The following is a 25,230-nucleotide window of genomic DNA, read 5'->3' on the forward strand; positions in this document are numbered from 1 at the left end:
CATGTGTTTCTCAAGGGCTAGCCCACAGAAGTGTCTCTCCAGCCCCAGCCCACACAAGTGTCTCTCCAGCCCACACATGTGTCTCTCCAGCCACAGCCCACACATGTCTCTAGCGCCAGCCCACAGTGTCTCTCAAGCCCCAGCCCACACAAGTGTCTCTCAAGGCCTAGCCAACACAATTGTATCTCCAGCCCCAGCCCATACAAGTGTCTCTCCAGCCCCAGCCCACTCATGTCTTTCCAGTCCCAGACCCCACATGTGTCACTCCAGCCCCAGCCCACACATGTGTCTCTCCAGCCCCAGCCCACACAGTGGCCCTCATTCCGAGTCGTTCGCTCGGTAATTTTCTTCGCATCGCAGCGTTTTTCTGCTTAGTACGCATGCGCAATGTTTGCACTGCGACTGCGCCAAGTAATTTTGCTATGAAGATAGTTTTTTTAATCACGGCTTTTTCTTTGCTCCGGTGAACGTAATGTGATTGACAGGAAATGGGTGTTACTGGGCGGAAACACGGCGTTTTATGGGCGTGTGGATGAAAACGCTACCGTTTCCGGAAAAAACGCAGGAGTGGCTGGAGAAACGGAGGAGTGTCTGGGCGAACGCTGGGTGTGTTTGTGACGTCAAACCAGGAACGACAAGCACTGAACTGATCGCAGATGCCGAGTAAGTCTGAAGCTACTCTGAAACTGCTAAGTAGTTTGTAATCGCAATATTGCGAATACATCGTTCGCAATTTTAAGAAGCTAAGATACACTCCCAGTAGGCGGCGGCTTAGCGTGTGTAACTCTGCTAAAATCGCCTTGCGAGCGAACAACTCGGAATGAGGGCCAGTGTCTCTCCAGCCCCAGCTCACACAAGTGTCTCTCAAGGCCTAGCCCACACAAATGTCTCTCCAGCCCCAGCCCACACATGTGTCTCTCCAGCCCACAAAGTGTCTCACCAGTCTCAGACCACACATGTGTCTCCATCCACAGCCCACACATCTGTATCTCCAGCCTACACATGTGTCCCTCCAGCCCCAGCCCACACATGTGTCTCTCCAGCCCCAGCCCACACATGTGTCTCTCAAGGCCTAGCCAACACAAGTGTCTATCTAGTCCCAGGCTATACAAGTATCTCTCCAGCCCCAGCCCACTCATGTCTCTCCAGTCCCAGACCACACGTGTCTCTCTAGCACCAGATCACACAAGTGTCTCTCCAGCCCCAGCCCACACATGTGTCTCTCAAGGCCTAGCCCACACAAGTGTCTCTCCAGCCCCAGCCCACACAAATGTCTCTCCAGCCCCAGCCCACACATGTGTCTCTCCAGCCCACAAAGTGTCTCACCAGCCTCAGACCACACATGTGTCTCCATCCACAGCCCACACATCTGTATCTCCAGCCTACACATGTGTCCCTCCAGCCCCAGCCCACACATGTGTCTCTCCAGCCCCAGCCCACACATGTGTCTCTCAAGGCCTAGCCAACACAAGTGTCTATCTAGTCCCAGGCTATACAAGTATCTCTCCAGCCCCAGCCCACTCATGTCTCTCCAGTCCCAGACCACACGTGTCTCTTTAGCACCAGATCACACAAGTGTCTCTCCAGCCCCAGCCCACACATGTGTCTCTCAAGGCCTAGCCCACACAAGTGTCTCTCCAGCCCCAGCCCACACAAGTGTCTCTCAAGGCCTAGCCCACACAAGTGTCTCTTCAGCCCCAGCCCATACAAGTGTCTCTCCAGCCCCAGCCCACTCATGTCTCTCCAGTCCCAGACCACACATGTGTCTCTCCAGCCCCAGACCACACAAGTGTCTATCCAGCCCCAGCCCACACATATGTCTCTCAAGGCCTAGCCCACACAAGTGTCTCTTCAGCCCCAGCCCACATGTGTCTCTCCAGCCCACACATGGGTCTCTCCAGCCACAGCCCAAATGTGTCTCCAGCCCACACAGTGTCTCTCCAGCCCCAACCCACACAAGTGTCTCTCCAGCCCCAGCCCACACAAGTGTCTCTCAAGGCCTAGCCCACACAAATGTCTCTCCAGCCCCAGCCCACACATGTGTCTCTCAAGCCCACAAAGTGTCTCACCAGCCTCAGACCACACGTGTCTCTCCATCCACAGCCCACACATCTGTATCTCCAGCCTACCTGTGTCCCTCCAGCCCCAGACCACACATGTGTCTTTCCAGCCCCAGCCCACACAAGTGTCTCTCAAGGCCTAGCCAACACGTGTCTCTCCAGCCCCAGCCCATACAAGTGTCTCTCCAGCCCCAGCCCACTCATGTCTCTCTAGCCCCAGACCACACAAGTGTCTCTCCAGCCCCAGCCCACACATGTGTCTCTCAAGGCCTAGCCCACACAAGTGTCTCTCCAGCCTCAGCCCACAGAAGTGTCTCTCAAGGCCTAGCCAACACAAGTGTCTCTCCAGCCCAAGCCCATACAAGTGTTTCTCCAGCCCCAGCCCACTCATGTATCTCCAGCCCCAGACCACACAAGTGTCTTTCCAGCCCCAGCCCACACATATGTCTCTCAAGGCCTAGCCCACACAAGTGTCTCTTCAGCCCCAGCCCACATGTGTCTCTCCAGCCCACACATGAGTCTCTCCAGCCCCAGCTCGAATGTGTCTCCAGCCCACACAGTGTCTCTCCAGCCCCAACCCACACAAGTGTCTCTCCAGCCCCAGCCCACACAAGTGTCTCTCAAGGCCTAGCCCACACAAATGTCTCTCCAGCCCCAGCCCACACATGTGTCTCTCCAGCCCACAAAGTGTCTCACCAGCCTCAGACCACACATGTGTCTCTCCATCCACAGCCCACATATCTGTATCTCCAGCCTACACATGTGTCCCTCCAGCCCCAGACCACACATGTGTCTCTCCAGCCACAGTCCACACATGTGTCTCCAGCCCCAGCCCAGAGTTTCTCCAGCCCCAGCCCACACGTCTCTCCAGCCTCAGACCACACATGTCTCTCCAGCCTTAGACCACACATGATTCTCCAGCCCCAGACTACACATGTCTCTCCAACCTCAGACCACACATGTCTCTCCAACCTCAGACCACACGTCTCTAAAGCCTCAGACCACACGTCTCTCCAGCCTCAGACCACACGTCTCTCCAGCCCCAGACCACATGTGTCTCTGAAGCCCCAGCCCACACAAGTGAATCTCCAGCCCCAGCACACATATGTGTCTCTCCAGCCCACATAGTGTCTCTCCAGCCTCAGCCCACACATGTCTCTCCAGCCCCAGCCCACACAAGTGTCTCTCCAGACCCAGCCCGGGCATGTGTCTCTCCAGACCCAGCCCGGGCATGTGTCTCTCAGCCCACAAGTGTCTCTTCAGGCCCAGCCCACAAAGTGTCTCACCAGCCTCAGCCCACACATGGGTCTCTCTGGCCCCAGCCCACAAAGTGTCTCTCCAGCCTCAGCCCACATGTGTCTCTACCGTCTCAGCCCACACATTTGTCTCTCCAGCCCAAGCCCACACGTGTCTCTCAAGGCCCAGCCCACACAGGCGTCTCACCAGCCCACATATGTGTCTCTCAAGGCTCAGCCCACACATGTGTCTCTCCAGCCCACAAAGTGTCTCTCCAGCCCCAGCCCACACAAGTGTCTCTCCAGACCCAGCCCAGACATGTGTCTCTCCAGACCCAGCCCATGCATGTGTCTCTCAGCCCACAAGTGTCTCTCCAGCCCCAGCCCACAAAGTGTCTCTCCAGCTTCAGCCCACACATGTGTCTCTCCATCCCCAGCCCACAAAGTGTCTCTCCAGCCTCAGCCCACATGTGATTCTACCATCTCAGCCCACACATTTGTCTCTCCAGCCCCAACCCACACGTGTCTCTCAAGGCCCAGCCCACACAAGCGTCTCACCAGCCCCAGCCCAAACATGTGTCTCTCAAGGCTCAGCCCAAACATATGTCACTCCATCCCCAGCCCACACATGTGTCTCTCCAGCCCACAAAGTGTCTCTCCATCCACAGCCCACACAAGTGTCTCTCCAGACCCAGCCCAGACATGTGTCTCTCCAGACCCAGCCCAGGCATGTGTCTCTCAGCCCACAAGTGTCTCTCCAGCCCCAGCCCACAAAGTGTCTCTCGAGCCTCTGCCCACACGTGTCTCTAAATCCCCAGCCCACAAAGTGTCTCTCCAGCCTCAGCCCACATATGTGTCTCTACCATCTTAGCCCACACATTTGTCTCTCCAGCCCCAACCCACATGTGTCTCTCAAGGCTCAGCCCAAACAAATGTCACTCCAGCCCCAGCCCACACATGTGTCTCTCCAGCCCTAGCCCACAAAGTGTCTCTCCAGTCCCAGCTCCAGAGCATTGTTAAAATAGTGCACACTTATATAATACCTCAAACAACATGAATGAATCCATGTAGACTTCGGCCGCAGTCCACATAAATGTCTCTCCAGCCACCACACTTACCTTTCTCGAGTCTTCTGGCCACCTGCCGCTGTCTTCTGGCTGCCCACTGCCATGACTCCTCTGCTTCGCCACAATGAATAAAAAAAACCTTTTATTCCCGTGTAATAAGGCTACAGTGGATATAGAATTTACATGTCCAGCCTTCCCAGATGCCTCTAGGATTTTCAGGTGCCCCTGGGCATTTGCTTCTACTGCCTATGCCTAGGGCCGGCTCTGCCTTTTAGAAACATAGAATTTGACGGCAGATAAGAACCACTTGGCCCATCTAGTCTGCCCCTTTTTTTTTTTTTTACATTATTTCTCTATCGTCCTAAGTGGATGCTGGGGTTCCTGAAAGGACCATGGGGAATAGCGGCTCCGCAGGAGACAGGGCACAAAAGTAAAGCTTTTACAGGTCAGGTGGTGTGTACTGGCTCCTCCCCCTATTACCCTCCTCCAGACTCCAGTTAGATTTTTGTGCCCGGCCGAGAAGGGTGCAATTCTAGGTGGCTCTCATAAAGAGCTGCTTAGAGAGTTTAGCTTAGGTTTTTTATTTTACAGTGATTCCTGCTGGCAACAGGATCACTGCAACGAGGGACAGAGGGGAGAAGAAGTGAACTCACCTGCGTGCAGGATGGATTGGCTTCTTGGCTACTGGACATGAAGCTCCAGAGGGACGATCACAGGTACAGCCTGGATGGTCACCGGAGCCACGCCGCCGGCCCCCTCACAGATGCTGAAACAAGAAGAGGTCCAGAATCGGCGGCTGAAGACTCCTGCAGTCTTCTTAAGGTAGCGCACAGCACTGCAGCTGTGCGCCATTTTCCTCTCAGCACACTTCACACGGCAGTCACTGAGGTTGCAGGGCGCTGGGGGGGGAGCGCCCTGGGAGGCAAATGAAAACCTTTAAAAAGGCTAAAAATACCTCACATATAGCCCCAGAGGCTATATGGAGATATTTACCCCTGCCTAAATGTACTAAATAGCGGGAGACGAGCCCGCCGGAAAAGGGGCGGGGCCTATCTCCTCAGCACACGGCGCCATTTTCTGTCACAGCTCCGCTGGTCAGGAAGGCTCCCAGGTCTCTCCCCTGCACTGCACTACAGAAACAGGGTATAACAGAGAGGGGGGGCAAAATAAATGGCTATATATATATTAATATAAAAGCAGCTATAAGGGAGCACTTAATCATAAGGCTATCCCTGTCATATATAGCGCTTTTTGGTGTGTGCTGGCAGACTCTCCCTCTGTCTCCCCAAAGGGCTAGTGGGTCCTGTCTTCGTATAGAGCATTCCCTGTGTGTCTGCTGTGTGTCGGTACGTGTGTGTCGACATGTATGAGGACGTTATTGGTGTGGAGGCGGAGCAATTGCCAAATATGAGGATGTCACCTCCTAGGGGGTCGACACCAGAATGGATGCCTTTATTTGTGGAATTACGGGATAGCGTCAACTCGCTTAAGCAGTCGTTTGCCGACATGAGGCGGCCGGACACTCAATTAGTGCCTGTCCAGGCGCCTCAAACACCGTCAGGGGCTGTAAAACGCCCCTTGCCTCAGTCGGTCGACACAGACCCAGACACAGGCACTGATTCCGGTGGTGAAGGTGACGAATCAACCGTATTTTCCAGTAGGGCCACACGTTATATGATTTTGGCAATAAAGGAGATGTTACATTTAGCTGATACTACAGGTACCACTAAACAGGGTATTATGTGGGGTGTGAAAAAACTACCAGTAGTTTTTACCGAATCAGAAGAATTAAATGACGTGTGTGATGAAGCGTGGGGTGCCCCGATAAAAAACTGCTAATTTCAAAGAAGTTATTGGCTTTATACCCTTTCCCGCCAGAGGTTAGGGAGCGCTGGGAAACACCTCCTAGGGTGGACAAAGCGCTAACACGCTTATCAAAACAAGTGGCGTTACCCTCTCCTGAGACGGCCGCACTTAAAGATCCATCAGATAGGAGGATGGAAAATATCCAAAAAGGTATATACACACATGCAGGTGTTATACTACGACCAGCTATTGCGACTGCCTGGATGTGCAGTGCTGGGGTAGTTTGGTCAGAGTCCCTGATCGAAAATATTGATACCCTGGACAGGGACAATATTTTACTGTCGTTAGAACAAATAAAGGATGCATTTCTTTATATGCGTGATGCACAGAGAGATATCTGCACACTGGCATCACGGGTAAGTGCTATGTCCATTTCGGCCAGAAGAGCTTTATGGACACGACAGTGGACAGGCGATGCGTAGAGGAGTTATTTGGGGTCGGTCTATCGGATTTGGTGGCCACGGCTACGGCCGGGAAACCCACCTTTCTACCTCAAGTCACTCTCCAACAGAAAAAGGCACCGACCTTTCAACCGCAGCCCTTTCGTTCCTTTAAAAATAAGAGAGCAAAGGGCTATTCATATCTGCCACGAGGCAGAGGACGAGGGAAGAGACAGCAACAGGCAGCTCCTTCCCAGGAACAGAAGCCCTCCCCGGCTTCTACAAAAGCCTCAGCATGACGCTGGGGCTTCGCAAGCGGACTCGGGGGCGGTAGGCGGTCGTCTCAAAAATTACAGCGCGCAGTGGGCTCACTCGCAGGTAAATCCCTGGATCCTGCAGATAATATCTCAGGGGTACAGGTTGAAATTAGAGACAGAGCCACCTCGCCGTTTCCTGAAGTCTGCTTTACCAACGTCCCCCTCAGAAAGGGAGACGGTTTTGGAAGCCATTCACAAGCTGTATTCTCAGCAGGTGATAGTCAAGGTACCTCTTCTACAACAAGGGAAGGGGTATTATTCCACTCTTTTTGTGGTACCGAAGCCGGATGGCTCGGTAAGGCCTATTCTAAATCTGAAGTCCTTGAACCTGTACATAAAGAAGTTCAAGTTCAAGATGGAGTCACTCAGAGCAGTGATAGCGAACCTGGAAGAAGGGGACTTTATGGTATCCTTGGACATCAAGGATGCGTATCTCCACGTTCCAATTACCCCTCACACCAGGGGTACCTCAGGTTCGTTGTACAAAACTGTCACTATCAGTTTCAGACGCTGCCGTTTGGTTTGTCCACGGCACCTCGGGTCTTTACAAAGGTAATGGCCGAGATAATATTTCTTCTTCGAAGAAAAGGCGTATTAATTATCCCATACTTGGACGATCTCCTAATAAGGGCAAGGTCCAGAGAACAGCTAGAGATGGGTTTAGCACTATCTCAAGAGGTGCTAAAGCAGCACGGATGGATTCTGAATATTCCAAAATCCCAATTAATGCCGACAACTCGTCTGCTGTTCCTGGGGATGATTCTGGACACAGTTCAGAAAAAGGTTTTTCTTCCCGAAGAAAAAGCCAAGGAGTTATCTGACCTGGTCAGGAACCTCCTAAAACCAGGAAAGGTGTCTGTACATCAATGCACAAGAGTCCTGGGAAAAAATGGTAGCTTCTTACGAAGCAATCCCTTTCGGCAGATTCCATGCAAAGGGAGCTGCTGGACAAATGGTCAGGGTCGCATCTTCAGATGCACCTGCGGATAACCCTGTCGCCGAGGACAAGGGTATCCCTTCTGTGGTGGTTGCAGGAGGCTCATCTATTGGAGGGCCGCAGATTCGGCATGCAGGATTGGATCCTGGTGACCACGGATGCCAGCCTGAGAGGCTGGGGAGCAGTCACACAGGGAAAAAATTTCCAGGGAGTGTGGTCGAGCCTGAAAAAGTCTCTTCACATAAGCATTCTGGAACTAAGAGCAATCTACAATGCTCTAAGCCAGGCGGAACCTCTGCTTCAAGGAAGACCGGTGTTGATCCAGTCGGACAACATCACGGCAGTCGCCCATGTAAACAGACAGGGCGGCACAAGAAGCAGGAGGGCAATGGCAGAAGCTGCCAGGATCCTTCGCTGGGCGGAGAATCACGTGATAGCACTGTCAGCAGTATTCATCCCGGGCGTGGACAACTGGGAAGCAGACTTCCTCAGCAGACACGACCTTCACCCGGGAGAGTGGGGACTTCATCCAGAAGTTTTCCACATGCTATTAAACCGTTGGGTAAAACCAATGGTGGACATGATGGCGTCTCGCCTCAACAAAACACTGGACAGGTATTGCGCCAGGTCAAGAGATCCGCAGGCAATAGCTGTGGACGCGCTGGTAACACCTTGGGTGTACCAGTCGGTATATGTGTTTCCTCCTCTGCCTCTCATACCAAAGGTATTGAGGATTATACGGCAAAGAGGAGTAAGACTAGTGGCTCCGGATTGGCCAAGAAGGACTTGGTACCCGGAACTTCAAGAGATGGTCACGGACGATCCGTGGCCTCTACTTCTGAGAAGGGACCTGCTTCAGCAGGGTCCTTGTCTTTTTCAAGACTTACCGCGGCTGCGTTTGACGGCATGGCGTTTGAATGCCAGATCCTAAAAGGAAAAGGCATTCCAGAAGAAGTCATTCCTACCTTGATAAAGGCAAGGTAGGAAGTCACCGCGAAGCTTTATCGCCGTATTGGGCGAAAATATGTTGCGTGGTGCGAGCAGCGGAGTGCTCCGATGGAGGAATTTCAACTGGGTCGTTTTCCTACATTTCCTGCAATCAGGATTGTCTTTGGGTCTCAAATTGGGATCTATTAAGGTTCAAATTTCGGCCCTATCAATATTCTTCCAAAAAGAATTGGCCTCGGTCCCTGAGGTCCAGATTTTTATCAAAGGAGTACTGCATATACAGCCTCCTGTGGTGCCTAAGGTGGCACCGTGGGATCTAAATGTAGTTTTAGATTTCCTCAAATCCAAATTGGTTTGAACCACTAAAGAATGTGGATTTGAAATATCTCACATGGAAAGTGACTATGTTACTGGCCCTGGCTTCGGCCGGGAGAGTATCTGAACTGGCGGCTTTGTTTTATAAAAGCACTTATTTAATTTTCCATTCGACATAGGGCAGAGCTGCGGACGCGTCCGCATTTTCTCCCTAAGGTGGTATCAGCGTTTCACCTGAACCAGCCTATTGTAGTGCCTGCGGCTACAGACGACTTGAAGGACTCCAAGTTGTTGGACGTTGTCAGAGCCTTAAAAATATACATTTAAAGGACGGCTGGAGTCAGAAAATCTGACTCGCTGTTTATACTGTATGCACCCAACAAGTTGGGTGTACCTGCTTCTAAGCAGTCGATTGCTCGTTGGATTTGTAACAAAATTCAACTTGTACATTCTGTGGCAGGCCTGCCACAGCCTAAATCTGTTAAGGCCCATTCCGCAAGGAAGGTGGGCTCATCTTGGGCGGCTGCCCGAGGGGTCTCGGCATTACAACTCTGCCGAGCAGCTACGTGGTCAGGGGAGAACACGTTTGTAAATTTTTTGCAAATTTGATACCCTGGCAAAGGAGGACCTGGAGTTCTCTCATTCGGTGCTGCAGAGTCATCCGCACTCTCCCGCCCGTTTGGGAGCTTTGGTATAATCCCCATGGTCCTTTCAGGAACCCCAGCATCCACTTAGGACGATAGAGAAAATAAGAATTTACTTACCGATAATTCTATTTCTCGGAGTCCGTAGTGGATGCTGGGCGCCCATCCCAAGTGCGGATTATCTGCAATACTTGTACATAGTTATTGTTAACTAATTCGGGTTATTGTTGAAGGAAGCCATCTTTCAGAGGCTCCGCTGTTATCATACTGTTAACTGGGTTTAGATCACAAGTTGTACGGTGTGATTGGTGTGGCTGGTATGAGTCTTACCCGGGATTCAAAATCCTCCCTTATTGTGTACGCTCGTCCGGGCACAGTACCTAACTGGAGTCTGGAGGAGGGTAATAGGGGGAGGAGCCAGTACACACCACCTGACCTGTAAAAGCTTTACTTTTGTGCCCTGTCTCCTGCGGAGCCGCTATTCCCCATGGTCCTTTCAGGAACCCCAGCATCCACTACGGACTCCGAGAAATAGAATTATCGGTAAGTAAATTCTTATTTTTTTTCTCTAATGCCTAGGGCCGGCTCTGCCTTTTAGAAACATAGAATTTGACGGCAGATAAGAACCACTTGGCCCATCTAGTCTGCCCCTTTTTTTTTTTTTACATTATTTTTTTCTCTAACCTTGGCCCTCATTCCGAGTTGATTGCTCGCTAGCTGCTTTTAGCAGCAGTGCAAATGCTAGGCCGCCGCCCTTTGGGAGTGTATCTTAGCTTAGCAGAAGTGCGTCCGAAAGGTTAGCAGTTCTGCTATTAAATATTTTCATGCAGTTTCAGAGTAGCTCCAGACCTACTCCTACCTTGCGATCACTGCAGACAGTTTAGTTCCTGTTTTGACGTCACAAACACGCCCTGCGTTCGGCCAGCCACTCCCCCATTTCTCCAGGCACGCCTGCGTTATCTGCTGACACGCCTGCGTTTTTTAGCACACTCCCGGAAAATGGTCAGTTACCTCCAAGAAACGCCCCATTCATGTCAATCACTCACCGATCAGCAGAGCGACTGAAAAGCATCGCTCGACCTTGTGTAAAACTGCATAGCTTTGTGTGAAAGTACTTGGCGTGTGCGCACTGCGGCCCATACACATGCGCAGAACTGCCGAATTTTAGCCTGATCGCTGTGCTGCGAAAAACGGCAACGAGCGATCAACTCAGAATGAGGGCCCTTGTTTGATCCTTATTTCTTTGTAAGGATATCCTTATGTCTATCCCAAGCATGTTTAAATTGCTCCACTGTCTTAGCCTCTACCACCTCTGATGGGAGATTATTCCACTTGTCCACTACCCTTTCTGTGAAGTTAAACACAACAGAATTTCCTGGGGCCAACCAAATACCTACACAATTGCCGCAGCTTTCGATTAGGGAATACTCAGCCTTTAAAATTAGAATAAAAACAAAAACAATAGGAAGCGCTGGTAGCTGTGTGTAAAAAGGCTCTTTATTATTATCTATTATTCCTTTCTAAAACATCCTAAAATAAGAGTTTTTATATCTCATACATGAACTTCAATATAGTCTTAATACATAATATGCAATAGTTATTTGTATAAAACATATACTCTAATTTTATTTCTCCAAGCTCCAGAGATAGATTAAATCAATAAATTCAGTTATACTGACAGCCTCTGCTGAGCTTGGACAAATAACGATACACTTGTTGCAATTTGTTTCTTATCCAAACATCCACATCTAAAACAGATACTTTTTAACCACTTTATAAAAGATATATTGTGGCCCCAGTGAGCTTCAGGGGGAATTATCCACATCCGTGGATTTAAAACACCATATCATAAAAAGTCTTAATTGTTTAGCCACTGAAAGTCTTAATCCGTAAACGGCAATCTATTAAACACACTTGTGCTCAAGTTGTGTCAGCAGTCCCTTTTGCATGCCAAAGTCCTCAGTAATAACTTAAGGATACAGCTCTTAGAGTGGCAGGCACCGCTCCAATGCAATTAAAACATGGCCATGTTTGGTAATTTAAAAGATCGATATTACCGCATCCGTCCTCACTGGACTAGTAGGGAACACTGGTCCGTTCACTCCCGGACCTGGTAGCAAAATTCCTTTATTGGGTCATATCTGGAGGTCTGAATCAGGTTCCACAGCATAAAGGAGATGTTAGAAATATAGAATTTCTCCTGATGTCTGCAGGGTATTAAAACGCATTTCTCCGCCTTCCTCCATTTTTCGGCGGCTTCCTCAGTCAGTGATCTTTCTCTGTCAGCCTGGAGTCTTTTTATTTCAAATTTTTGCGGAGCGCTCAAATTTTCTTTCTTAATGGTCTGGTGTCAAGATTACACAATCCGCACCCTCCACACCCTTATCCAGTGTATACTCCTCCTCAATATTCTGAGGGCAATTTTGCAAACTACCAGCATCATCGCAGAGGCATGCAGTTTATGGCAACAACGTACTGCTACTCCACATAATATTCCAGAGGGCACAGTGAATACTACTAACTATGGCGCAGTGCATAGTTATCTAGATGGCACAGAAAATAATTTATCACATGACCCAGCGCGTAGCAGTGCACATGTCAATAAGCAGACCAGCCCTGAAGTTACAATGCATAGCAGTCCACATGAAAGAGTGCATAATAGTCCAGATGGCACAGGGCATAATACTACACATGGCACTGTGTATCCTTATCCAGATGCCACAGTGAATAATACTCCACATGGCACTGAGAATAGTTATCCAGATGTCACAACTCTCACCCGTCCACTGGGCAGCACTTCGTACAGACAGTTGTAAATAGTGTCAAGTGTCCGGCCCATAGCTGGCCATTACCTCAGCCACTTCTTTAGATGGGGGTGTAAGTTAAGCTAAATGTACAAGCATTATACCCTCTATTTATGTGCCAACAGTGACAAATAATCTTTTTTTCTTCCTCTTTAATGTTTTTGAGAATGATATTTATGTGTATTCAGCACTTTTCAGCAGTTTAAACTTTAAATAAGTTATAATTAAACTCATACATGTGAGGTAACATGAACAGAACTTTATTGAAACAATAAAACCATAACTTTTAAAGAACAAAAAAATAAAACCAAAAATGTTTTGCAACATATCCCTGGTGTCCTCTACTGTGTCATATTACTTAAGTTAGCAGTGAGGGTGTTGCGTATCTCCTCTGCACTGCCACTACTTATCTCCCCCTCGTAGGCTGCTTCTGCTGCTTCTACAGGAGTATCGCACAGTTCTGTGTCCACAACATTCCACTCCGGTAAAAAGTGTTCCTTCTGTATCTCGCAAAAGTTGTGCAAGATACAGCAAGCAGTAACCACATCCGGCACCAGGGTGATGGCAATGTCATTGAGCTTTAGTAGACACCGCCAGCGCCCCTTCAGTCTCCCAAAGGCGTTCTCCACCACCATCCTGGCCGAGCTGAGAGTGTGTGTGAAATGCTCCTGTTCCGGAGAGAATGGGAGATGCTGTGTGAAGCCCTTGATGAGCCATCGCCTCAAAGGGTATGCCACATCTCCAATAAGGTGCACCGGGATCTCCACACCATCAACAAACTTTGATTTCTATAATGGGAAATAAAAATTAATATATAGTATAGGTGGCAAACATAATGTTCATGAAAGTACAGGGAATAATTATGAATACCAACAATCTAATCCTGACATGGGTGAGATAAGTATCCTAAACCCTCCCACCCCTCCCCTAACGACTAACCCTCCCTTTCCGCAGCCTAACCCTAGCCGAAACTTGTGAGCCTCCAGCTATTGTGGAACTAGACATGCCAGCATGCCCTGTCTGCCACAGTAGCAGTAATATTACCCATATATACCCATATACCAAAAATATTACCCATCAAAAGAGAAATATTTACCACTCTAGGGAACAACCAGCCATGTTGGTTCTCTTCTGCAATCTGGAACAATTCCGAGTTGCCAAGTACCTGGGAGTCGTGAGCACGACCCGGCCAGCCAATGAAGACATCTGTGAAACTGAATAGTATACATATTAGCTGTATTTAACAATACACATCATGGGCCCAGCATATGAATCAAATTAAAACACCATACTACTTACCAATACTTATGGTCCACTACAGCCTGCAGGATGATGGAGTGCCAGCCTTCTCGGTTGTAGTAATTGGCTGGGTTGTCTCTAGGGGCAATAATGGGTATGTGGGTCCCATCTATGGCCCTCATTCCGAGTTGTTCGCTCGGTAATTTTCTTCGCATCACATCGATTTTCCGCTAATTGCGCATGCGCAATGTTCGCACTGCGACTGCGCCAAGTAAATTTGATAAGAAGTTTGGTATTTTACTCACGGCATTACGAGGTTTTTTCTTTGTTCTGGTGATCGGAGTGTGATTGACAGGAAGTGGGTGTTTCTGGGCGGAAATTGGCCGTTTTATGGGAGTGTGTGAAAAAACGCTGCCGTTTCTGGGAAAAACGCGGGAGTGTCTGAAGAAACGGGGGAATGGCTGGGCGAACGCTGGGTGTGTTTGTGACGTCAAACCAGTATCGACAAGCACTGAACTGATCGCACTGGAGGAGTAAGTCTTGAGCTACTCAGAAACTGCACAGAAAAATCTTTTTGCAATATTGCAAATACTTCGTTTGCAATTCTGCTAAGCTAAGATACACTCCCAGAGGGCGGCGGCTTAGCGTGTGTACTGCTGCGAAAAGCGGCTAGCGAGCGAACAACTCGGAATGAGGGCCTATGGCTCCAGCACACTGGGGATATTTACGTTTCTGGAAACCTTTGATGGTATCATCCAGCCAGGCACCTTGCGGTAAGGAGATGAAGCGGTGGTAAAGGGTACCCAGCAATGCCTGGGTCACTTACCGCACTAGCACACACACCGTCGATATGCCAACACCGAACAAGCAGGTGATGGTGCGGTATTCCCCCAGGTTGCATACCACCACAACACAATCGCCAGTCTCCTGCACGGCTCGATGGTCTTGCGGTAGTTTGTATTTCCCCTGGTGAGTGCTGGAGTGAGAAGTTCCAGCAGGTAGTAAAAGGTAGCACGCGACATCCGAAAGTGTGCCATCCACTCCTCTGGCTGATAAGCTTCCACGGTGGCCCAGAAAGCTTGTCCATGCCTGCGGTCCCTGGCCCACAACGAACGATTACTTGAGCTGGTAAACCTCAGGGTAGATGTAATGCTGCCCAAAATCAGGGCTCTCCTCCTGTGCAAATACCGGCGTCGAGCATTAGCCCTCTCCGACAGAAATTGCTCCCTTCTCCTCTTGGCATAAGACTGTGCCAGGTAGCACAGTGCTAGCAGCTGAATCAGGCTCTCACTTGCTGTGTGAAACGGCAAAAAACAGCAATAAGCCAGGAACTCCGGGCTACTCAGCAGTAACTCGTCGGCCATGGCTAATGCAATGCTGTGATCAGTCACCGCCCACTTTCATGACCTCATCTCTGTGTGCCATAAAAACAGTCCATTATTTATGACACACAAGTCTATTGCAGGGCTGACACGGGTTCTGTCTGAAAGTGGTCGACCCGGGAATTTTCTGGGTTTTTTGTGCTGTGTGAAAGGGGGTAAGGGACTGTAACCCAGGTTTTTCCCGGGAACACAAACCTGTGAAAAATCTGGGTTTTTGAGATTTTTCTGTCTGAAAGTGGTATTAGTCTTTCTGGGTAAGTTGTGTGATGTAGGCCATGCGCCATTTTAGTTGCCCTTCTTTGTACACTCTCTAATGTATTAATATCCTTCTGAAGATATGGCCTCCAGAATTGAACACAGTATTCTAGATGAGGCCGTACCAATGACCTATACAGTGGCATTATTATTACTTCTTTCTTTCTGCTGCTGATTCCTCTCCCAATGCAGCCAAGCATCTGACTAGCCTACCTCATGTTAGGTGCAGTTATTAAGTGATTACCCCTAATCACTTAATAACTGCACCCTAACATGAGGAAGGCTAGTGGACTATTTCCCGTTCGCTTTCCACACTTTCAACCCTTAATCCAAACCCTGACCCTAATACTCTTACACTAATAGCCTAACCAAATCCCTGTCCCAACTCTAACTCCTACCCCTAGGAGTTAGAGTTGGAACAGGGATTTGGTTAGGCTATTAGTGTTAGAGTATTAGGGTCAGGGTTTGGATTAAGGGTTGAAAGTGTGGAGAGCGAACGGGAAATAGTCCACTCATGGACACACAAAGTGCCGGAGGGGTGGAGGGATCTGAATGATTCACTCTTTGCAACACAGACCTCCTTCCCAGTAAGGGGGAGTGCATCTCCGAGATCAAACACCATCTGAAGATAGCGTTAGTTCTGCAATTGAACTTTCCCTTTCCAGAGATTGGTGAATATAGGTCCCTATACATTATTAGTGTATGGGGATGGCACGCAGTTCTGGGGCTCCCGGATAAGCAGGAAATCTGAGTGAAATCTCCTGCATGACATGCACAAGGAATAGCCCTGTTACTCCACTGTGTGTTATAGATACACAAGGTCAGATATCTATGCCTATAAGTATCATGGTACATAGACTTACTAAGTATAATTAAACAACTGTTAGTCAAAGCCACCTACCTCTATGGAAGAGGGTCAGTGGCGGAACTTGTGAGTGGTGGGCCCAGATACAAAAATATACTTTAGGCCCTCTCCTGTGACCCACTCCAAGTTCATAATATGCCACACACCAGTGGGTGACAGGGAGAGGCAGAGGATGACAGGGAAAAGCAGTGGGTGGCAGAGAGAAAACAGGGTGACAGGGAGGAGGTGACAGGAGTACAATTAATCAGTCCTGCACACAGTCCTGTGCTTTGTGGAGACCAGGGGGGATTTACCTTGGAGAGGGTAGGTGTTGAATGACGTGTGCTACTGCATAGACTCTAGTCTTCATGTCCTCCAGGGAGGCCTCATGTCATATCCCAAGATGGCCACCAATATCACTACTGAGAATGTGCAAGGGCCATCTTATTTCTAATTTCTGTATAAGACTGTGTATTGACATGGTGGGAGACAAAAGTCCTATGAGAGACCTCATTAACAACTGCCATAAATAGTTGTGCAGTGGCCCAGGGGAAAACTTATTGCTGATCTGGGCAGCAGTGGGCCCCTTAGTCCCTAGGCGCCCTGGTGCAATGCAACTGCTGCACCATTGGTAGTTCTGCCTCTGGGTAGGGTACCAAGGAGGGAACTCCATTTTTATTTATTTATTATAAAATATTTAAAATATACAATGAAACACCTGTCCTCAACATCAGGATGATGGCGGTAACTGGTGAAACTTGCGGTCAGTCTCTTTATGGAACTCCAAAAGTGCTTCTGGGTGGGCTTTAAACATATCTTGATGTGAACGCTTTCTAGAATACTACTGTGAGTTGTGCATATCTTAGGACACAGGCAATTCCAAATAAACTCATAGTCAACCATGGGAACTCGCACACGGGCAACGCTTCCAGGTATCTGCAGCTGAATAGAAGTAATGCAGATACTGGATGAGCAACCATCAGATGGAAAAACTATTTGCATCGAACCAATAACACAGATGGCGGCTAACCATTGGCTTCCCAAGTCCACCTCTGTTGCAAACTGGGCTCCTTAATATTACCCTCACCAGGTAACTGGAACACTGCCAGTGTTATACATGTGACGCAGCTTGGCGACAGCACCGTCAGGCGGCAGCTGAGCATAGGAATCTGCAATTATACCTTGAATAAGAATATTTACCGCTATGTGTATCAGGCTCCTGTTACAATTCCCATCTTTGCAGGCTAAATGGCGTTTGGAGAGTGTTAGGCTGCTATCAATGCTGGACACTGACATCCTGCATTGTGTTATGTTCCAACAATGAGTGAGCTATTGTGCAGACTCCAGTCTCTCTGTTCTCCAGGGAGGCATCATGACCTATCCCAAGATGGCTGCCAATATCTTTACTGAGCATGTGCAGGAGCCACCTTGGGAATGTGCAGAGTGACATGGTGGGAGACTGGAGCCTCCTGCTTCACTCCTATGAGAGACCTGATGATTGTCTGCCAAAACGCTGTTCCAGTATCACTGCAATGCTACCTGTTTGTAGTACACACTCACCAGCTGCTGAGATGTATGACACCCTGCTATTCTGAAGATCCGCTCCATGAGAACCAGCATGTAACAGTGAGTATGGCTGTACTTGCTATCAATAAACCAACACCACTAGTTAATAACTGGGCTGTTCATAGCTTGAGTCCTGATGGCGTCATCTGCTAATGTGTGTCTATATAACACCTGCACACACATCATTTCCAACAGATTATAGTCTAGAGTATCCTGTTTTATAATAATCGAGCAGTGAACAGATAGTACCTTATTCGCTACAGGGGACAGCTATACAATAGGATTTTAATTACCTACTGGTAAATCCTTTTCTCGTAGTCCGTAGGGGATATTGGGAATCCATTCAGTACCATGGGGTATAGATGGGTCCACTAGGAGCCTTGGGCACTTTAAGAATTTGATAATGTGCACTGGCTCCTCCCTCTATGCCCCTCCTACCAGACTCAGTCTAGGAAACTGTGCCCGAGGAGACGGACATACTTTGAGAGAAGGATAGAAGGCCACTTCTGATGGAGGATGAGATACTAGCAGATAAACTTCCAACTCACCCCAGAATAGTCTTCAGAAAGGCCCCAGACATAAAAAAAAAAACATTGGTACACAATCGTATCCCCCCCAAACGTCAGAAGCAGACGACATTAACAGGTTTAGACCCCAAAAAAGGTTTCTATTACTGTGGCACATGTCTAGGTTGCACCAATGCAAGAAATAGAAGCACAAAACCAACAACACAGTTCACTTCAAGCATCACCAAAAAAGAATATGAAGTGAGGAACAGGATGACATGCAACAGCAAAGGCATCGTATATCTATTAGAATGTGACTGTCACAAACAATATGTGGGCAGAACGATAAGGACACTCAAGACACGAATAAGTGAACACATAAGAAACATCAAAAAAGGATCAGAAGAACATAACTTATCAAGACATTTTAGAGAATTCCATGGGAGTGATCCAAGCTCCCTGAGATTCATCGGCATAGAAGAGGTCACACCAAACTGGAGAGGAGGAGACTTTATGAACAAGATCAACAGGACAGAACTTAAATGGATGTACGAACTAAAAACTTTCACACCTCGGGGACTAAATCTAGACAATGAAGTCAGATCCATCATATGTAAGAAGAACTAGACCACAATAGGTGGCAGTTCACCAGGTACCAGATACCATGAAATAACCATAGCCGATATTTTGAGAAGAGAATGGGATTAACATACAAGAAGAACTGGACCAGAATACCAATCACCATGGAATGAACTTAGACACCTATTTACGAGGGATGTAATATTAATATACAAAAAGATGTTCAGGAGTGCATGGACATTTTAGATATAGGGAAATAAGGACTCACTCAGTTACTTATATCACATTTCCTATTCCTTATTCCCATATAGCACACCAACCATTCATGCATCTCCATCCCGCACCTACCTCCATATCCCTCTTTCCTCTTTCCATCCCCAATCAATTGGACTCAGGTCCTTCTCTTCCGCTCCTCTACCAATTCCCCCCCCCCCCCCCCTCAATATTCGTTTAACCATTCCGTTTGTTCCCTCTCACCTATAGGTGTCGGCGTCTGGCTCCGCCAACACAACATAAGAAATGAATCAATACACTAACAAGATACAACACAATTCTAATACGTTTTGGGACAAATTCAAGACAAACAGATTTTTCATCACTAAGTTTCCTATACTAATTGTCCCCTCTCTCTACAGTTAGTAAGGTAATATGGGGATACATACACATATAAGCTTATCAGAAATAAGGTTAATGATTGTCAGGGTACTTTAGCATATTACGCTGGCACATATAAGGGGTGCTAATTTGAAATTATTCCACTAAACGGAAAGGTGGACAGTGTTGCATTATATATCTCATTTATCCAAAAGAATTATAATGAGGCTCATGTATATTTACAAATCCGCAATTGAAACACTGCATCGAATGTAAAAAGAAATAACGTTTACATCAAACAGACAGTATCAATTACAACTCAGCGTGTGTTTTAGATTAACTCCCATTTATTCAATCAATTACAGCCAATCAGAAATTAGGAGGGACCATATAAGGAGTCCCATACAGCACTAATTGATACACTGCTCCCAGAGGAAGGCCAATTAAGGCTGAAACGCGTTGGAGGAACACGACATGATCTAACATTTATCACCTTTAAAAGATCCGCTGACAGCATCAACCGCTTCCCGATCCTACAGTCTCCTTCACTGGCTAGTGAAGTAGAGCCGCCGTCAGTGCTGCAGCGCGCCGGGGACTGAATGCCTACAACAGGCTAACAGTACCCAGAAGTGCCGTAGCCGCCGGTGATCTCGTCATCCCGGAGGTCCGTGCATCGGTGTGCAGGTTGCACACAGAGGTTCTACACCGGCCGGGGAGCGAGACGGAGGGACAAGCAAGCACAGCGGGGGACGAAAGACAAGGACGACCAGAAGAAGAAGGGTAAGTATATGCACCTGAGGGTTACGGGACGCCGCACCCCCAGAACATCTATCCCCCAACGTATACCTGCATTTCTATTTTATACCCAAGAATCTGCTGCGGTTAGCAGGACTAAAGACGGCTCTATCTAGGGAGGAACATCACATTTAACAAGTACATTTGCGATCAGCAATTGAATTCTTTTATTTATTTTTTATTTTTATTTCTATATTTTGTTGATTGGATCATTTGGGCGCATTAACTTTGCGGGCCTATGATAATGGTCAGAGATTATTAAAAGTCATTTACAGGAGAAAATTCACGCAATTTGCATGGACAGAATTAACCCTGAACAATATAAGGATAACCCATAGTATTAACAAAGTGTCTGGGAGGAGCACTGTGACTCCCCAATAAAAGTTTAATTGATACCATAAGTTATTATTATCTGTTTGACATCAATACAATCTATGATTCACACCTGTGACATAATATTATAATCAAGACTACATAGATAAGGTGAACACTGACACCCCATAAGTTCAATTATCAGGGGCTGAGCGCTGTGTTATACATACTCTGCAATTTTTCTGGTAGGATAGATCACCTACAAACATTAGCAGCTCGCCATACTCATTAGGTAGTTGGCATTGCCTCAGTGCGCAGGTGGTAACCCTCTAAAATACTTTGAGAGAAGGATAGATAACGAAAGTGGTGAGATTACGAACCAGCACACACAAAACAAGAGGAAAGCCATGCTAACCAAACTTGAAACCAGGAACAGTAACAGCTGAACCAACCAGAATACTTAACCAAGTAACAGTGCAGGGAGAACGAAGCACCGGGCGGGCGCACAGTATCCCCTATGGACTACGAGAAAAGGATTTACCTGTAGGTAATTAAAATCCTATTTTCTCTTACGTCCTTGGGGATACTGGGAATCCATTTAGTACCATGGGGAAGTACCAAAGCTCCCAAACCGGGTGGGAGAGTGCTGAGGTTCCTGCAGAACTGACTGACCAAACTGAAGGTCCTCAGAGGCCAAAGTATCGTAAAACGTGTTCGAACCTGACCAAGTAGCTGCTCGGGAGAGCTGTAAAGCTGAGACACCATGGGCAGCCACCCAAGAAGAACCCACTGACCTAGTAGAGTGGGCCTGTACAGATTTTGGAACCGGCAATCCTGCCGTGGAATAAGCATGCTGAATAGTGAGCCTGATCCAGTGTGCAATAGACTGCATTGAAGCAGTACACCCAATTTTATTGGGATCATAGAGAATGAACAGCGAGTCTGATTTCCTGTGACGAGCTGTTCTCTTTCATACACCTTCAAAGCCCTCACAACATCCAAAGACTTTGAAGTAGCAGTGGTGTCCGTAACAGCCGGAACCACAATAGGTTGGATGATGTGAAATGCGGACACCACTTTAGGAAGAAATTGCTGATGAGTTCTGAGTTCAGCTCTGTCCTCATGGAAAATTAAGTAGGGACTCTTGTGAGATAACACCACTAACTCCAACACACATCTTGCTAAAGCCAAGGCCAACAGCAGGGCCGTAACTACGTGTGTGCCAAGTGGGCTTGGCACACAGCACAGTTGCCCTGAGGGCGCAACGGCCAGCGGCATGTAATGAGTCAAATTGACTCATTACATGCCGCCTCTGCTGTGTGCGCCGCCGCCGCGCTGTGGAGGGGAAGACAGAAGCGCCAAGCAGCGGAGAGAAGGAGGAGGAGGGAGGGAGGGGGAGCAGGGAGCCGCAGCAGCGCTATTTGATTGGTAGTAAGCGCCGCTGCAGCATCCCCCTCTCCTTCTGTATTGGCTGCCCGGCGCTGCTATGGATGCTGGGATGCGGTTCCTTCATCCCAGCATCCACAGCAGCGCCAGGCAGCCAATACAGAAGAAGAGGGGGATGCTGCAGCGGCGCTTACTACCAATCAAATAGCACTGCTGCGGCTCCCTGCTCCCCCTCCCTCCTCCTTCTCATCTCACTGCCTGCACCGAGGGAGCTGCCAGCATGAGGAGCCTGTCAGGTAAGTATCTCTCTCTCTCTCTCTCTCTCTCTCTCTCTCTCTCTCTCTCTCTCTCTTTTAGGGGGACACCGTCTGCCATAATGTGTAAAACGGGGTCCTGGCTGCCGCATTGTGTAAAAAGGGGGACTGGCTGCCGCAATGTGTAAAAAGGGGGACTGGCTGCCGCATTGTGTAAAAAGGGGGACTGTCTGCCGCAATGTGTAAAAAGGGGGACTTGCTGCTGCAATGTGTAAAAAGGGGGACTGGCTGCTGCAATGTGTAAAAAGGGGGACTGGCTGCCGCAATGTGTAAAAATGGGGACTGGCTGCCGTAATGTGTAAAAAGGGGGCCTGGCTGCCGCAATGTGTAAAAAGGGGGACTGGCTCCCGTAATGTGTAAAAAGGGGGCCTGGCTGCCGCAATGTGTATAAAGGGGGACACCGTCTGCCGTAATGTGTATAAACGGGGACGCTGTCTGCTGTAATGTGTAAAAAGGGGGACTGTCTGCTGTAATGTGTCAAAAGGGGGACGCTGTCTGCTGTAATGTATAAAAGGGGCTCTACCTGGTGTAGTGGCGCTACTGTGCAGCGTAATTTGAATAATATAGACTACTGTGCACCGTAGTATGAATTACTATTATTTTGTGGCCACGCCCCTTCCCCATGAAGCCACGCCCTCTAAATTTTTCACGCGCCTACGACGCGCACTGCCCCTGTCTTACATGGGGGGGGGGGTGCCACTGTCGTTTCTTGCACACAGCGCTAAAATGCCTAGTTACGGCACTGGCCAACAGTGTGACGGTCAACCTCCTGTAATAGTTCAAACCAGTCCGGTTGGAGGAACTGATGCACCAAGTTGAGATCCCAAGGTGCCGTGGGAGGCACAAAGGGAGGCTGGATGTGCAGAACACCTTTCAAGAACGTCTGAACCTCAGGGAGAAAAGCCAATTGTTTCTGAAAGTAAATAGACAAGGCTGAAATCTGGACTTTAATGGAACCTAGGCAAAGGCCCACATCCACTCTCGTCTGCAGAAAAAGCAGGAGACGTCCCAGATGAAATTCCACTGCAGAATATTGTTTGCTCTCACACCAAGAGACATACGTCTTCCATACACAGTGGTAATGTTTAGACGTTACCCCTTTCTGGCTTGGATCATAGTTGGGATGACCCTGTAAGGAATCCCTCTCCATGCCTTCAAACATAGCCACGGTAAGTCTTGACAGACGAACGGGCACTGTTGCAGAAGGTAAATAATGAATAAATGAAAGGTGGCCGTACCTTTCCCCCAAAACGAGCGGTGTAGTGTCCAACAGGCAATAGTCCTCAGCCAATACGTTTGGAGTATGTTACTCTTTATCAAGCCTTGATAAAGAGTAACATACTCCAAACGCGTTGGATGAGGACTATTGCCTGTTGGACACTACACCGCTCGTTTTGGGGGAAAGATACGGCCACCTTTTATTCATTCATTATTTAACTTCATATCCCCATCACGGGCGGTGCCCCCCGGCAGCCAATATTTTATTTTATTTTTAATTCTTGTTTATAAGATTTTTTATTAAAAATTGTCATATATTTGCATACGAGCCTCTATCTTCTTGAAAGAAGACAAAGATACCTTGATGTGACTGCAACATATAAGAATGTCTGTGAGTACTGGTACGATTCACTATACTCAAAAGATACCTTTATAAGAGGATAGTGCACTTAATTAGTGTAAGTTAGGTATGCACCGTGAAAACTACCTCTTGTGCATTGTTCATATCATTTGATTTGTGATTGGAGTATGGCCTTGCTCTAAAAAGATACCTTGATAAGTCTACTATCAATTTTTACTGTGTAAGTTGAGGTACGCACTTGCCTCAGAAACATATCACATTGAGAGACGCCTGTTTTAATAATCCTGAAAAGAAACCTTTATATGTTTCACTATACTATTTAACATGTAAGCCAGGTATACTCACTAGATATATAACATATAAGAAAGCCATAAAGGAGCAATATATCTCGAATTAGAATTTTGGAATTAACACGGAATCAGTATATAACCTATAGCTATTCCAATTTTGTTTGCATGCATTGTTTAAACTCATTGGAAGAATACCTTTAAAGAAAACCAAAGGGGAAGAAAGAAAATTTATAAAGCCAACATACCCCGCCATCTAGATAAGTATTAACCATTCACCTACTCTCAGCGCCAACCCTCTTTTACCACCTTTTACCACTTTTCTCTACTTTCTTTGGATCTTCTGGGATAGATTCTGGTTGAAAGCGGGAGGCAGCAGAGATTTGAACAGGTGCGCCAATTAATTTTCCTAGAAACTTTTTGCACACTGTTGCAGAAGCTCCTCGCGAAGAGGTAGAGGCCACAGATCTTCGATTAGCATCTCGAGAAGATCCGCGTACCAGGCCCTTCGAGGCCAGCCCGGAGCAATGATGATTGCTTGAACCTTTTCCCTTTTTATACTCTTTAGAATTCTTGGGATCAGAGGAAGTGGAGGAAACACGTACACCAGCTGGTAGACCCACGGAGTTGTCAGAGCGTCTACCGCTGGTGGATCTCTCGACCTGGAACAATACCGCTTGAGCTTCTTGTTGAGTTGAGAGGCCATCATGTCGATTTGTGGATATCCCCACCGACGTGTCAACCACCGGAACACCTCCGGGTGGAGGCGCCACTCCCCAGGTATAGTATGCTTCCCAGATGTCTACTCCCAGAATGAAGACCACCGACAATGCCACGGCGTGTTTTTCCGCCCAGAAGAGAATTCTTGACACCTCTGACATTGCTGCTCTGCTTTTCGTTCCGCCCAGTTGGTTTATAAACGTTACTGCTGTAACATTGTCCGACTGGCCTGATTCCGAAGTAGAGATGAGGCCTGCAGAAGGGTGTTGTAGATTGCCTTGAGTTCCAAAATGTTTATC

This window comes from Pseudophryne corroboree, chromosome 10 (genome assembly GCF_028390025.1).
Source record: "Pseudophryne corroboree isolate aPseCor3 chromosome 10, aPseCor3.hap2, whole genome shotgun sequence".
Classification (NCBI taxonomy): domain Eukaryota; kingdom Metazoa; phylum Chordata; class Amphibia; order Anura; family Myobatrachidae; genus Pseudophryne; species Pseudophryne corroboree.